General features: G+C 41.4%; 1 protein-coding gene across 7 annotated transcripts in view; it reads left to right on the top strand.

Moving 5' to 3' along the window:
• ARHGAP26 (Rho GTPase activating protein 26) overlaps nt 1-12,642 on the top strand; it is a 404,595-nt gene that overhangs the window by 257,797 nt on the left and 134,156 nt on the right. The gene's annotated exons all lie outside the window — the stretch shown is intronic.

The raw sequence follows: 12,642 nt of genomic DNA, 5'->3' as shown, positions 1-12,642 counted from the left end.
TGCATTTGGGTTTCAGCCCTTGGCCTGACTGTTTGCTAATCCAAAAAGAGGGGCTCGATATTTGATGACTATACAAATGAAGAAGCAGAAATGGGTTGGGAGAAATACTTCCCTGACTAGCTATTTTTCTCTTGAAAGATTTATTATTTATGATAGATTGGAGGTTTCTGGAAGAAGTGAGAGATACTGCTACCAGGTCTGTTTATGTGTATAGGAGGGGAGGAGAGTGTATTTTTTTTAAGAATGGGATTCTCAAAGGACCTTTTGTAGTTATTTTTGGCAGAGCTAAAGGAAAATCTATTTAAAGGGACACTGCACAGAGGACAACCACATGTTTAAGAGCAGGGAGGTAACTTAGCACTTTAAATTAATGGAAATGTAGAAGAGGAAATCAGAGCTCAGCCCTTACTTAGCCTCCTGCCAGATCTTCACTTACTTTCAACCCAGGAATTTCTCTGTTCTGTGACCTTCCAACCTTCAGGGTTAGGGGAAGGAAAGATACACGTTCAGTTTAAATTTTTGGCTTTAAAAAAGAAATCAACAAAATTTCTGAATTCAAGGAACTAAATCTTTCACATCATAAGAAACGCCCATCCTAAAAAGGGGAAATGCTTGGCTTCAAGCTGTTAGTAATGCTCAGCAGCCTTAGCGCTCCTTTGATTTGCGTCTCTTGTTTGTTTTGAGTTATTCCACTCTGTTTGGGTTAATTTTTTTTCAGTGACTTTTCTGTTTTCTGATGCACCTCTTCCTCTTCTGAACTTAAGGAGCCACCCATTGAGTTCCCTCTCAAATTCAGGAAGGACTGAGGAGGAGGATGCTGTCTTTTCCTTTCTGTGCAGCTGCCGCCATTTATTCAGGATATTAGAAAAGAGAGAGTATTAACAAACGTGGTCACAACTTAGTTTCTTCTTTGCCAACTCTTAGCAGAGCCTGATTTTTTTTATTTTTTTCCATTTCTGATTTTATGTGAGTCCTCTCTCTCTTTTTCTTGAGTTTAGCTAGAGGTTTGTCTATTTATCTGTCTTTCAAAAAAACTAGCTCTCAGTTTCATTGATCTTTTCTGCTGTGTTTTAAGTTTTATTTCATTTATTTTTTTTCTCTGATGAGCCAGAATTTTTATGCATTGGCCCTGGGAGTCGTTTCATTAAACATCTCTTTTTGGCTGAGCAGCAGTTTCTAACTGATTCTAACACTCGCACTGTTTTGGACACGGAAGCCCTCTCTTGCTGCATTCTCTTTTCATTGATTGGTGAACATTATCTGTGATACTTATGTTATTACACTGACTGGTTTCCCAACCAGTTCTTCGCAACGTTGGGGCTCAAGTGTGGCAGCTGCAGTGAGGCAGCCAGCTAGGTAGCTGCGGTTCAATTATAGGGCTGAGAACATAGTGGTTAAGAGAGAACATTCTGGAACTGGGCCGCCTGGTTTTGCTCTCATTTCTGAAACCTTGCGTGAGTTATTTCACTTCTTTTTGCCTGAGTTTCCTCATTTGAAAAGGAGATATAATAATTGTATAGGAAACCTTTAAAGTAGTGTGTTAGATTTTCTTGACTTCCCTGCGTCTTTCAGCCATCACTGACTGCAGTGACTAGTTTTGTCTTCTCCAACTGACTTCATGCAGGTGCAGCCAGATGGCCTGTAGCCTTGTGACCATACTATGTGCCTCCTGCCTCTTACCTCCCGTGTGACACCAAGTGCTGTTCACACATGTACAACCTGGAAGCAAGGGGGCATTTATAAAACTTCAGAGGGAAACCTTTGACTAATGGGAGGTGGAAACTGGGCATCCTAAATAGCAGTCATTAGACAGCCTCTTGGAAGATGGTGTCAGTAGATTGAGCCAGTATTGATCCATGCACTAGGCAGTGGCTGGCTTCTCTGCCTCATTCCCTCAAGAACTCCATAGTAAAGGCTTATCATCTAAGTCTTAACCCCTCACTCTCTTCTTTCTGGGAATGTAAAGACATTAACACCTATTCTCTCAGAGTTGTTGTGAGAATTAATCAATCCACATAAAGATCTTAGGAGAGTGTCTGGCATGTAGTATACCCTCCATAAATGTAAGCTTTTACAATCTGGGAATTCAGGGGATGGGGGAAGGAGGATCATGAAGCTGTGCTTTAACGTGAAGGAAGACGGGGGACTTGTTCAAAAGATTAAACTGAAACAATCAGTCTTACTGATGGGACAGGGTTTTCTTTACAGTTCTGTTATTGGCAAGCAAAACCCTTAGGGCTAGATGTTGAAAATGTAACACATACAGCTCTTACCCACTTGGGAGATTTTTGTGTGTGCAAGTGTTTATTTTTGCTTTGCTTTTGTTTTCTTAACAATTTGTGTGTGTGTGGCCCAAAGGGCAGAGCATCCATCTCCCCTTCCTAGCAAGGGTTGAGCCAGTACAGGGTCACCTGGGAGAAAGAGCTATTGAAATCTGCTCTCGGGTCATATCTTACACCAAGCCTCACACTTCCTTGTGAGTATTCTGGGCTCTTCGAGATCCAGATGCCCTGTGGAGCAGTGCACCTGTTTGAAAGCACAAGCTATGTGGGGCTGGTCTCCATGGGAAGTTAGCAGCTACCTATCCTCACCCTCCTGCTTCTTGGTGTCACAAGGCTGATTTCATCTCAGAAGCAGCCCTCTTTGTTACAGTTTAATAACTCTTAATTTCCTGGAGGGGGACGACGTGTTATATCTTGAAGACTCATCTTAGTCTGCACGGTCTGGAAATTTCCACTCATCTTTGTGATCTTCAAAATGTTTGTTTTTGTGAGAGCGTCTGACTTTCCCTCTTTCTTACTCAGTTTGACTGCTCTCTCAGATGCCATTCCCAGATAAAACATTACCATCTGCTGTGAAAATAGTCCTCTGTGCCTCCAGTTACCCCTTTGTTCAGTCTTCACGTGGATTTCCCTCTCTGAGTTACTGCAGTCTGTGTTGAAGTATTAATCTATGCTCTAAGGGAATTTATATATCTACATTCTAATTTATATATCTGCATCTTCATTCTGTCTTGGTAGACTACTACTTGGCAAACTACTTTTGTAGTTTAACTCAAGAGAGGGTTTGGAGAAGTATTTAGGTGATTTGAATTTTGGATCGGTCCTTTCTGCTTTCTCACATGTATGGTATTGTTTTTCTTCAAGCACTTTAGCATACCTTTTTAGTGTTACCGATTTGGTATTCTGAAAGTAAATCATTATTTCTTGGTTCTGTGCAGTAGGTGGTAGAGGAACCCAATGTTTGGCCTGTTAGTATATTGCAAGCAGGTCTTCCTATGCACTTAGAGGTGTGTAGGATTTGATAGAATAATATCACTTGTTTTATTAAAGTCAGACTTTCACTGAGAAAATGGGGGGTACCCTAGGCCTCAGATAGAGTTGGTACATTAGGTCTTTGGTTGTAAGCAATAGAAGTCAAATGTAGCTATTTAAAAAAAGAAGGGAATTTATTAAAAATCTCTAGGTCAATCACATAATTGAAAGTAGAGTTGAACTATCAGACATTGGAAAGCAGCCTCAAGAGCCTTATGTATCTGACACATCCCTATACTGTTCACTCTTCTCTTCTAGATGACCGTCTCATATCTTGCTTCCAATTTCACAAGAGAAAGTTGACCTGCAATCAGGAGAACTTGCATAAGCCATATTCATTCCACATCTATTACCCACACCTGTGCCCATGTTTCTGCCTTCCCTCCCCAGGTGACAGAGGAACGATAGCCAGTGCTCCCACCTCTAGCAATTCCTTCCTTGGGGCACTAGAGCCAATCCTTACTGCATCCACTCTCTCTCCTCTACCATTAACTTTTTTGTCTCTGCTGAATCTTTCCCATCCACACGTGTCGTAATTTCTGTGGTCATTTGTAAATAAAAAACAAAACCAATAAAACAAAGAACGTTTCTCAGCCTTGCGTCCCCTGCTAGACACCATCTCATTATCTCATTATCTCTTCGTGTTCTTCCCAGCAGAATGTCTGAAATAGTTGTCTGTGTTGCTGTTCCCAAATCCTCTCTTGAATGTCCTCCACTTGGGCTTTTGCATCCTCTATGCCACTGACATACAGAAATGCCTCATGTGGGTGTTGTTAATCAGTTTCAGACTTCCCTTCCCTATTCTGAAGGGTTTAACGCAGTTTCTCACTCCCTCCTCCTTGAAATGCTTTCTTTACTTGGCTTCCAGGACACCACATTCTCCTGGTTACCCTCCAGTCTCCCTGGCTGCTTCCTTTCCATCTCGATTGCTGTGGCCCAGGATTCAGTCCTTCTGTTCTCAGACCAGATCGGCCCTCCTCTTCCCTCCCCAGTGAGGTCTTGCTCTAACAGTGCAACCTCCAGCCTATGTGTTCCCTACCCTCTAGCATTGTCTAATTCTTTTCTGTGCCAAATATCACCATCTAATATAAATATTGTGCTTAATTTGTTCATTATTTTCTCCTCACTGAAATGTAGGCTCCATGAGGTCAGAGATTGCTGTGTCTATACTGCTATATCCCTGCTACCTAGAACAGTGCTTTGTTGGGAGGCACTCCATAAATATTTGTTGGACAATGAATGAAGTAAAGGGTGGGACTCACTATCCCCTTTGGAGCACTAGCTTTGGAATGTCTCACCTCTGACCACCTTTGTTTTCTTGTCATTCCCCTGCGGACTAACATTCCTAGCAAAGCACGTTGTAATGGCCCCTCTTGGGTAATGCACCCTTTTCTCTGCTGGGATAGTAGTGGGGTAGCTAATAGACATTCTTGGTAGGACTGCATGTGTTAGGTATTCAATGCAGTAAAGTTTCTGGCTGGCTTCACCTACCCCCAGAACTGGACACATTTAAACAAGTTTCCTTAAGTCACCAGGCAAATGGGGGTTTCTCATTTCACTATGTCTCTCAGTCTAGCTGGCTACTCAGGTTTTCTTGTTCTCTAGTGAAAGATAACCTTGACATTTTGTTTCTTTAAGAACTACACTTCCCTTTTCACTAAAACTGCCACTTAAACTACTTTGCATGCCACCTAGATATGAGTTTCCCTTCCAGAATCGTTGCTTGTCTCACTGGATTATTCTCCCCGGCCCTAAGCAGATGGTTAATGAAGCAGAGAACACTGGCAAAACCATAGCGTATCCTTTCCTCGTCATGTTATTAATGTGTCGTGACTCTTGACATGAATAGCCCCATCAGAAATTGTTTTAATCATGGTTAAGTCTGATCTTAATTGAAACTTAAGGCATACCTTATGCAAATGTCTTGATGCTTTTGGCTCCTTCTAATCCTCCCCCTATAGGGGATGGGGCAAATCCAAAAACAAATTCCTGATAAACTAATCCATTAGGATCCAGAATAGTGCCTCATTTTAAAATAAAGTCAAAAGAGTCCAAAGTGAAGCACTTTCAGTAGAAAAAATTCTAAGTTACATACTAGTTACTATTAAAGGAAGCTGTATCCCTGTATCCCTGTCCTCTTTGGGATTTGGCGGCCTGTTAAAAACTATGCAGTCTTTAGTGAAAGTTGCCTGGACAGAGCTGGACTGAGATAAGGAATTGTGACAGCCTAGTTGGCATTATTCATGCCAGTATGTATTTATTGAGCACCTGCTATGGACAATAAATACATAGTGACATGGACAAGCCAGTAACTTATCCAAGAGCATTGGCCCACTAGGCAAGAGGTTGTAATTTTGAGTTTTTAGAAACTCATTTTATGCACAATTTTGAGCAAGTTTACCAGGCCTTAGGGTTTCTTCATCTAAAAGATGAAGTGTATTTAAAAAAGCACACATCTTCAGAAACACACATACACAGATACACATACACAGACATACACATGAACAGACATATACACAGACACAGTTAAGGAAAACAGTCTAGAATGATAGCCACCGATATCTTAACTGCCGTTATCTCTAGATGCTTGGGTTTTCTCCCTTTGGTGTCTTTATTTTTGAATTTTTATAAAATGTGCTATTTAAAAATGTGTAATTATTTTTAATGCATGGCAGAGACTCTGACTCTGAGCTCCTTTTAACTTTGAGGACATCTGTGACTTGATGCACAGACTGGGTAGGATGTAGGACAGGGCAGCCAACCCTTGGGTATTCTGAGATAATCCCTTTTGTTTGCTTTTGCTCCCATTTTTTTATCTGCTTCTCTGCTCATTTGCATTTCCACTGGAGAGTGAGTAGCAGAGAGAAAGGAGAGTACATTTTAGCAATGCTGGAGATGATGGTAAAACTTTTTACCTGGAAAGGTTCTTGGTTCCCCACCCCCCGCCCCAGCTAGTATTACTAAATGGCTTTCAACTATGCTAACTTTTTTCTCACTTTCTTAGCCATTAGTTAATAGAATATGAGCTTTACTATTATGGTAGAACTATTTTTTTCTTAAAGGAAAATAACAATAATTAAAAACTATATATTTTTTTGTTTCTATATTGTTTTTTTGGTCCTATTTTCAGGTACTGTGAGAATCCACTGATTTTTTTCATCCACCATAGACCCCTTTCTTCTCTTCTATTTGGCCCATTTCAGCTCATCTGATATCCTGGCCTTTTCCACCTTCCTCTCTGCCCACATCTGCTTAGAGCAGGGAGCCCTGCTGCTGGTTTTTATATGGCCCACAAGCTCATAATGGTTGTTTACATTTTAAAATAGTTGGAAAAGAATCAAAGGAAGAATAGTATTTCACAACACATGAAAATTATATGAAATTCAAGTTTTGGTGTTCGTAAAATTTTATTGGAACAGAGCCAAACATACTATTTATGTATATGGCAGCCTCCAAGTTACACTGGCCGGTTGTGAAGTTGCAAGTGAAACCATTTGGCTCCCAAAGCCTGAAATATTTACTGTCTGGTTCTTTAAAGATCAGGTCTGCCAACTCTGTGCTACAGACTCCTTTTCTATTGGATATCTTTCAGCTAAGACCTGTTTAGACGTGCTAACTCATTCAAGAAATATTTGTTAAGGCCTCCAGCATGCCCGACACTGTGCTAGACACAGGTCTCAAAGATGAACATGATGCCTTCCCCATTAGGAGGAACTGGCAACCTGGAGGGGAACATGGTATGTACACAGGTAAATTCCAGCATAGATCTGTGTGCTAGTGCCCAAGTGTGAGGTGGGGGCTGCTCAAACTCCAAGAGGGAGCCCTACCCCTCCTAGGGAAGGCAAGAAGAAAGGAGGTCCTCATTAGCTAATGGAACACAAAGCTTTGATAGCTTAATGCTGCACTGTTATACATTGGTGGCTTTATAACACTAGAATTGTCCCATTAAAGTTAATAGTTACCTAGAATAAGAGTTCTTACTGTTTTAACATTTCAGTTATACATAAACACTACTGCTTTATTACAGGATCAACATTTTATAGAGGTATGTAAATATTCATTGTATGGAATTACTTCAGTTTGTCATCATCAAAATACAAAATTTTCTTTGGAGAGTCACTCTTAGCTAGCTACTTCTGGGCAAAGGCAAATAGACTTTTACATTAGAATTGCAATTTCCATTTCCTTTAGATTTATATTTTAAAATGTTTCTCAGTACATTTAAAAAGGCTTTGCTGTACTAGGGATGTTTTGTTTTCATATGTTTTGTTTTGTTTTGTTTTGTTTTTTCACCAAAAGGAAATCGCTGGGCTTCATTCAAGATCTCCTGGGTTATAATGTTGGTGGCTTGGGTGGGAGGGCAGGGACTTCTATTTTTAATAAGCTACAAAGTGATTTCCATTTATACTAAAATCTGGGAACTACTACTAAGAAGAATATTGATTAAAGGTGCATTTCTAAAAGTTATTTAAAACAAAAGTTATTTGTTTCTTAAACTTTTTCTCTTTCCTATCTTCTGCTGTTAGCTCCTGAAATACTCAGAGCTATTTAAAATTCCCAAAGACAATGTGAAGCCTTCTGATTTCCTTAAAAAATGCCCTTTCCCTGTTCTCTGCCTTTCTTCTTTGAACAAAAACTTAGAGCAAAAATGTACAAAAAATCATTTGCAATATATATCTGGGATATATTTATGTTTTGCCGTAATTTTTCATGTATACATGGTGGGGCAAAAATAGGTTTACAATTGTATGAGAAACAGAGTTTATGTTTGTATTATTATTTATTAATTATTGTATTATTTTCTTTTTTTAAAAAAGATACTATTTATTTTTAGAGAGGGAAAAGAGGGAGACAGAGAAAGAAACATCAATGCAGTTGCTGGGGGTCATGGCCTGCAACCCAGGTATGTACCCTGACTGGGAATCGAACCTGTGACACTTTGGTTCGCAGCTCACGCTCAATCCACTGAGCTATACCAGCCAGGACTAATTATTGTATTATTTTCCATACAAACAACTCTAAACTTAATTTGTCCCACCCTGTATATTTATATACATATGTGCACATATATATGATAGTTAATATTTGTCTTGTTTGTGTCCTCTCTTTCTCTCTCTCTCTCTGCAAACTGTGCAGAGAAGTCTGTCTTTGGGTTTGCAGAGTCATCTGGGCCACCCAGAGGGGTCTAAGGCAGGAAGACTCAGGGCTCTGCAGCTTCTCAGTCATAAGGGAAGAGGCTCTGGCTGTTGGGGCCTGGGCTCTCATCTCTGCGGGGGGAGGGGCAGACTGAGTATATCGCTCCTCTATCCTGGTTCCCAAGAATATCCTTAAGCCCCCGATGGCCTCTCACCTATGCTGTCAGCCTCTAAAGGCCAGTTAGTCTGTGCGCGCCCTTTCATGTCTTTTATTGCATTTATAGAAGTGAGCCTGCACATAACCATTATGTTTCCTACCTCCTATGAATGAGTGGGAAGTAGACGAAGGAAGAGTGGAAGGAATGGGGGAAGGAAGGATCTTAAAGGAGAAACATCTTAACAAAGATTAGGTTCCTGCATTATCCAACCTTTACATTAACTCAGTAAAAATGTTTACCTACAGGGAGAGTAAACCAGGACACCAATATGTGTAGCAGAGCTGGGACTAGAATGAGCAAGGGAGTCACCTGGGGCACAAAAATCTAAGGGGGCAATGACCTGCAACAAGCCTCCTTAAAATTTGTACCCCAGGTGTCTCTTTAGGCTTGCTGTAGCCCTGGGCCTACCTGGGTTTAAATGTCCATTTTGAACTTTTTGTCAACATGCAGACTGGAGTCTTTCTTCTCATTTCCTTCAGCTGTGGACAGTGATTGACAGTGCTAGAGAATAGAATTTGGTTCAGTCTGTCTTTGGTTTTTCATCTAACACTACATCTGGAATTTCATGGCAGCCAATGGGAACAAGGGGGTTTCAGATACAGAATTTTGGTTTAGAGAGAATTTTTCAGGAATGTGTCTATTGCAGCTTAGCATGGAAAATTGAAAGCTGCCCCCTCTTGTTATCATATAATAATTGAAAGCTGGTTCTGTGTACTACTGTGGCAAAATAGAACAGGTGGGTTTGATTTACTCAGGAACTGGAGGAGCAACTTTAGAGAACTTAACAGCATCTGAGCTCTCTTGGCTCCTTAAGAACTTTGTCCATGGCTGGCTGGTGAAACAGGTATTTGTAGTGGAGCCATGTAAGCAAATCAGTAGCAATAGAATAAATACTATTTACATGGCCTCTTTGTTTCACGGAACCAATCCTCCAATCATGCACATTATCTCCTTATCAGTCTCTGCATATCTGGACCCCCAAAAGTAATTTCCAGCTGAATTGGATAAGAATAATAGTGGCCATGGAAAAGGTCCTGCAGTTATCAAATTATTTCATCAGAGGTTTAGCTTTTCCTTTGGTTTCTCATAAACAGTCTTGCAGAAGACCATTCCCTCCCACCTTCAACTTATACTGTCTTGGGAGTACTAAGAAGATTAGCCTCATCTGAGTGTTAAGTCAACTTGGGAGGAGTTAAGGGATGGGAGGGCACAGGGACCTATATAGTCGGGCAGCAAAACAAATAATGTGGAATAAGCCTAACTTCCTTTGCTGGAACAGAAACTCACCTCTCACTCCCTCTTCCCCCTTTTCTGTGTTTACCCCTGCACGCCTGTAAGCACCTGCTTGCAGGCCTTCACTTGAGCCTTTGCTACCAGGCTAAGGCTCTTTCTTCCATCTTTGCACTTAGCATAGGAGAAAGACAGATGGGGAGATCACTGTTTCAGAGTTAACTGTGCTGCGCAGCTGATTTGATTATCACATTTAACTGAAAACACCTGCAGGGTCTGCCAGACAATACAGCCTGCCTGTATTGTGGGCCCCACACAAACCTTTCTCATTGTCAGATGGATTGAATGAATGTGTTTTTAAACATATGTGCCTTGTTCAGGCCCCAGAGCAAGTGCTGGCATCATTTAGGCGACTCCTTGGGATACAACTAGGATGCAGAGAGCACCTATTTTGCCTTTGGACTCATGTCCCTGTGGCCTCAGCACAGTAATGTTTGTGGAAATTGATCCGAGGGTGCATCATGTCTAAGGAAAATGAGCTTGTTTGATACAGGCTTTGCAGGGCTTGGGTGGAATCTAGAGATAGAAGGTACGATACACAATTGTCTTGGTGCCCAAAACCTAGGCTCATGTTGCCTTACGTTGCCTTTTTCCATTTTGAATAATTAAGCCAGCTGCCACCTAGCTTTAGGACATCTGGATGAAGAAGATCCAGTGTGAAGCCCCAGGAGGGTGACCTGGCTTTTTGTAATGGGGCACTTTGAACTACTCCGAAATGAGTCCCGATGGCCATTGCAGTAAGCAAATGCCTGTTGTTCTGTTGCCTGAGAGATGGGAGTTCACTTGATCCATATAGAACTGCTAAGATACTTTCCCTCATTCAGTCTTCAAATACTGGGGTGTCTATTACATGCCAAGTGCTATTCTAGGTTTGGGGATATAATCGTGACCAAAATAAAACTTAAATTTTAATTGAGAAGGTAGATATTTGAAATATTTATTGAGCACCTACTCAGTAGTATGTCTTGTGAATGTAGAAGTGAATTAAAAAAAAAATATGGTACAGCCCTGGCCAGGTGGCTTGGTTGGTTGGAGTATTGTCCTGTACAGCAGAAACGTTGTGGGTTCAATTCCCTGTCGGGGCATGTATGGGAGGTAACCGGTTGATGTTTCTCTCTCACAGCAATGTTTTTTTCCCTGCTCTCTCTCCCTTCCTCTCTCTTCCTCCAAAACCAATAAAATTATCCTCAGGTGGGGATTTTTTAAAAAATATGGTATAAAAATACAGATCAAATCTATTATAAAGACAGTTTCGGGAAATGTTAAGTGTTCTTAAGGAAGGGTATACAATTAGAATAATGGGAGTGGACCAGGAACTGTTAACTCAGGTGGTCAGAGGCGGTGACATTTAAGTTACTACCGAGTGAAGTGTGAGAGCAAAGCGATGCCAAGAGTTAGAGGAAGATCCTTCCAGGCAGAGGGAATAGTAAGTGCAGACGCCCTGAGAAGGAAATCTGCTTTGCAATGAAACATACTTGACTTATTCAAGGACAGTTAAGTCAGTATGGTACAAGCTGAATTTGGAGAGCTAAGCAGAGGCTGGACCAGGTAGGGTTGGGGGCAGAGGGAAGGAAGTTTGAATTCTGTTCTAATTTGTAATAGGAAGTCACTGCAGGGTTCTGAGGGGTTGAGTGATATCATCTGTTTTTGCTGCTGTTTTCTCCAAGATTGCTCTGTTGCTCCCTGGAGAATGAGCTGAATGGGGGCAGGGATGGAGTCAGGCAGACCAGCTGGAAGGCTACTTTCTTCAGTAGCCCTGACGAAAGACATTGGAGGCCTGCGACTAGGTTGGTCGCGGTGGAAGTGGTAGGAAGTAGTCAAATTTGGGCTGTACTTTGCAGGTATGGCCAACAGGATGAACTGATGGGCTAGATGTCACATAGAGAGGAATCAAGGGTGACTCCTGTGTTTTGGCCTTTTACAGGGAAGAAAGGGAGGCCTGGTTTTGTTGTAGCTGTGTGGTGGGGTGGGCAGGTGTCATGGATGAACATATCAAGAGTTCTATTAGGAGAGCTCTCAGCATGTAGATGGTTTTTCTTTTGCATAGATCAATGTGAAGCTGACGAGATCGCTGAAGACAGGGCTGTGGGTAGAGGAGGCGTCCCAGGACAGAGCCCTGGGGACTGTAGCATTTGGTGCCCTTGTGTGTCCTAGTCAGGACTTACACCTTATAGAATGAACCAGAATCAAACTCTAGAAGACAAAGCCTGCTGTTGAAAGAACAATTTACTTGTCTTATTTAAGGCAATGACCATGTGATTGGTTTTCCATTGATGTATTTGGAAATGGCACATCATTTAAGAGTAGAAGCCACTCAAGTTCAAGTTCCAGTTATGCCACTTGCAGCTTGGAGGCCTCCTGTAATTATCTGACATCTGGGCTTCTGTGTCCTCATTTATAAAATGGGGAGAACAATGGGACCGACCTCATAGTCGTGTGTTGTGAATACTGAGTTGATGCATGCCAAGTGTGTGTCAGTTTCTGGCATGTAGTACAGGCTCAAAAATGGCAGTTTTCACTGCATTAAATCTTAGAGTCTTTTGCTGGGAATGTTTAATACTTTGTGGGATGTTGCATTTTCTGCTTTTTATTTTTGGGTCTTCACTCACTATTTATGACTGCTGTTTGGTATCTATTGCTAGTTCTCAGCTTGGTGATAATGCTCCAGTTGCTTCAATCTTGACA

This window comes from Phyllostomus hastatus, unplaced genomic scaffold, assembly GCF_019186645.2.
Source record: "Phyllostomus hastatus isolate PE091 unplaced genomic scaffold, TTU_PhHast_1.1 phas_contig_150, whole genome shotgun sequence".
NCBI classification, from domain to species: Eukaryota; Metazoa; Chordata; class Mammalia; order Chiroptera; family Phyllostomidae; genus Phyllostomus; species Phyllostomus hastatus.
Note: the sequence above shows the minus strand (reverse complement) of the source record. Positions and strands in the feature narration are given on the sequence as shown.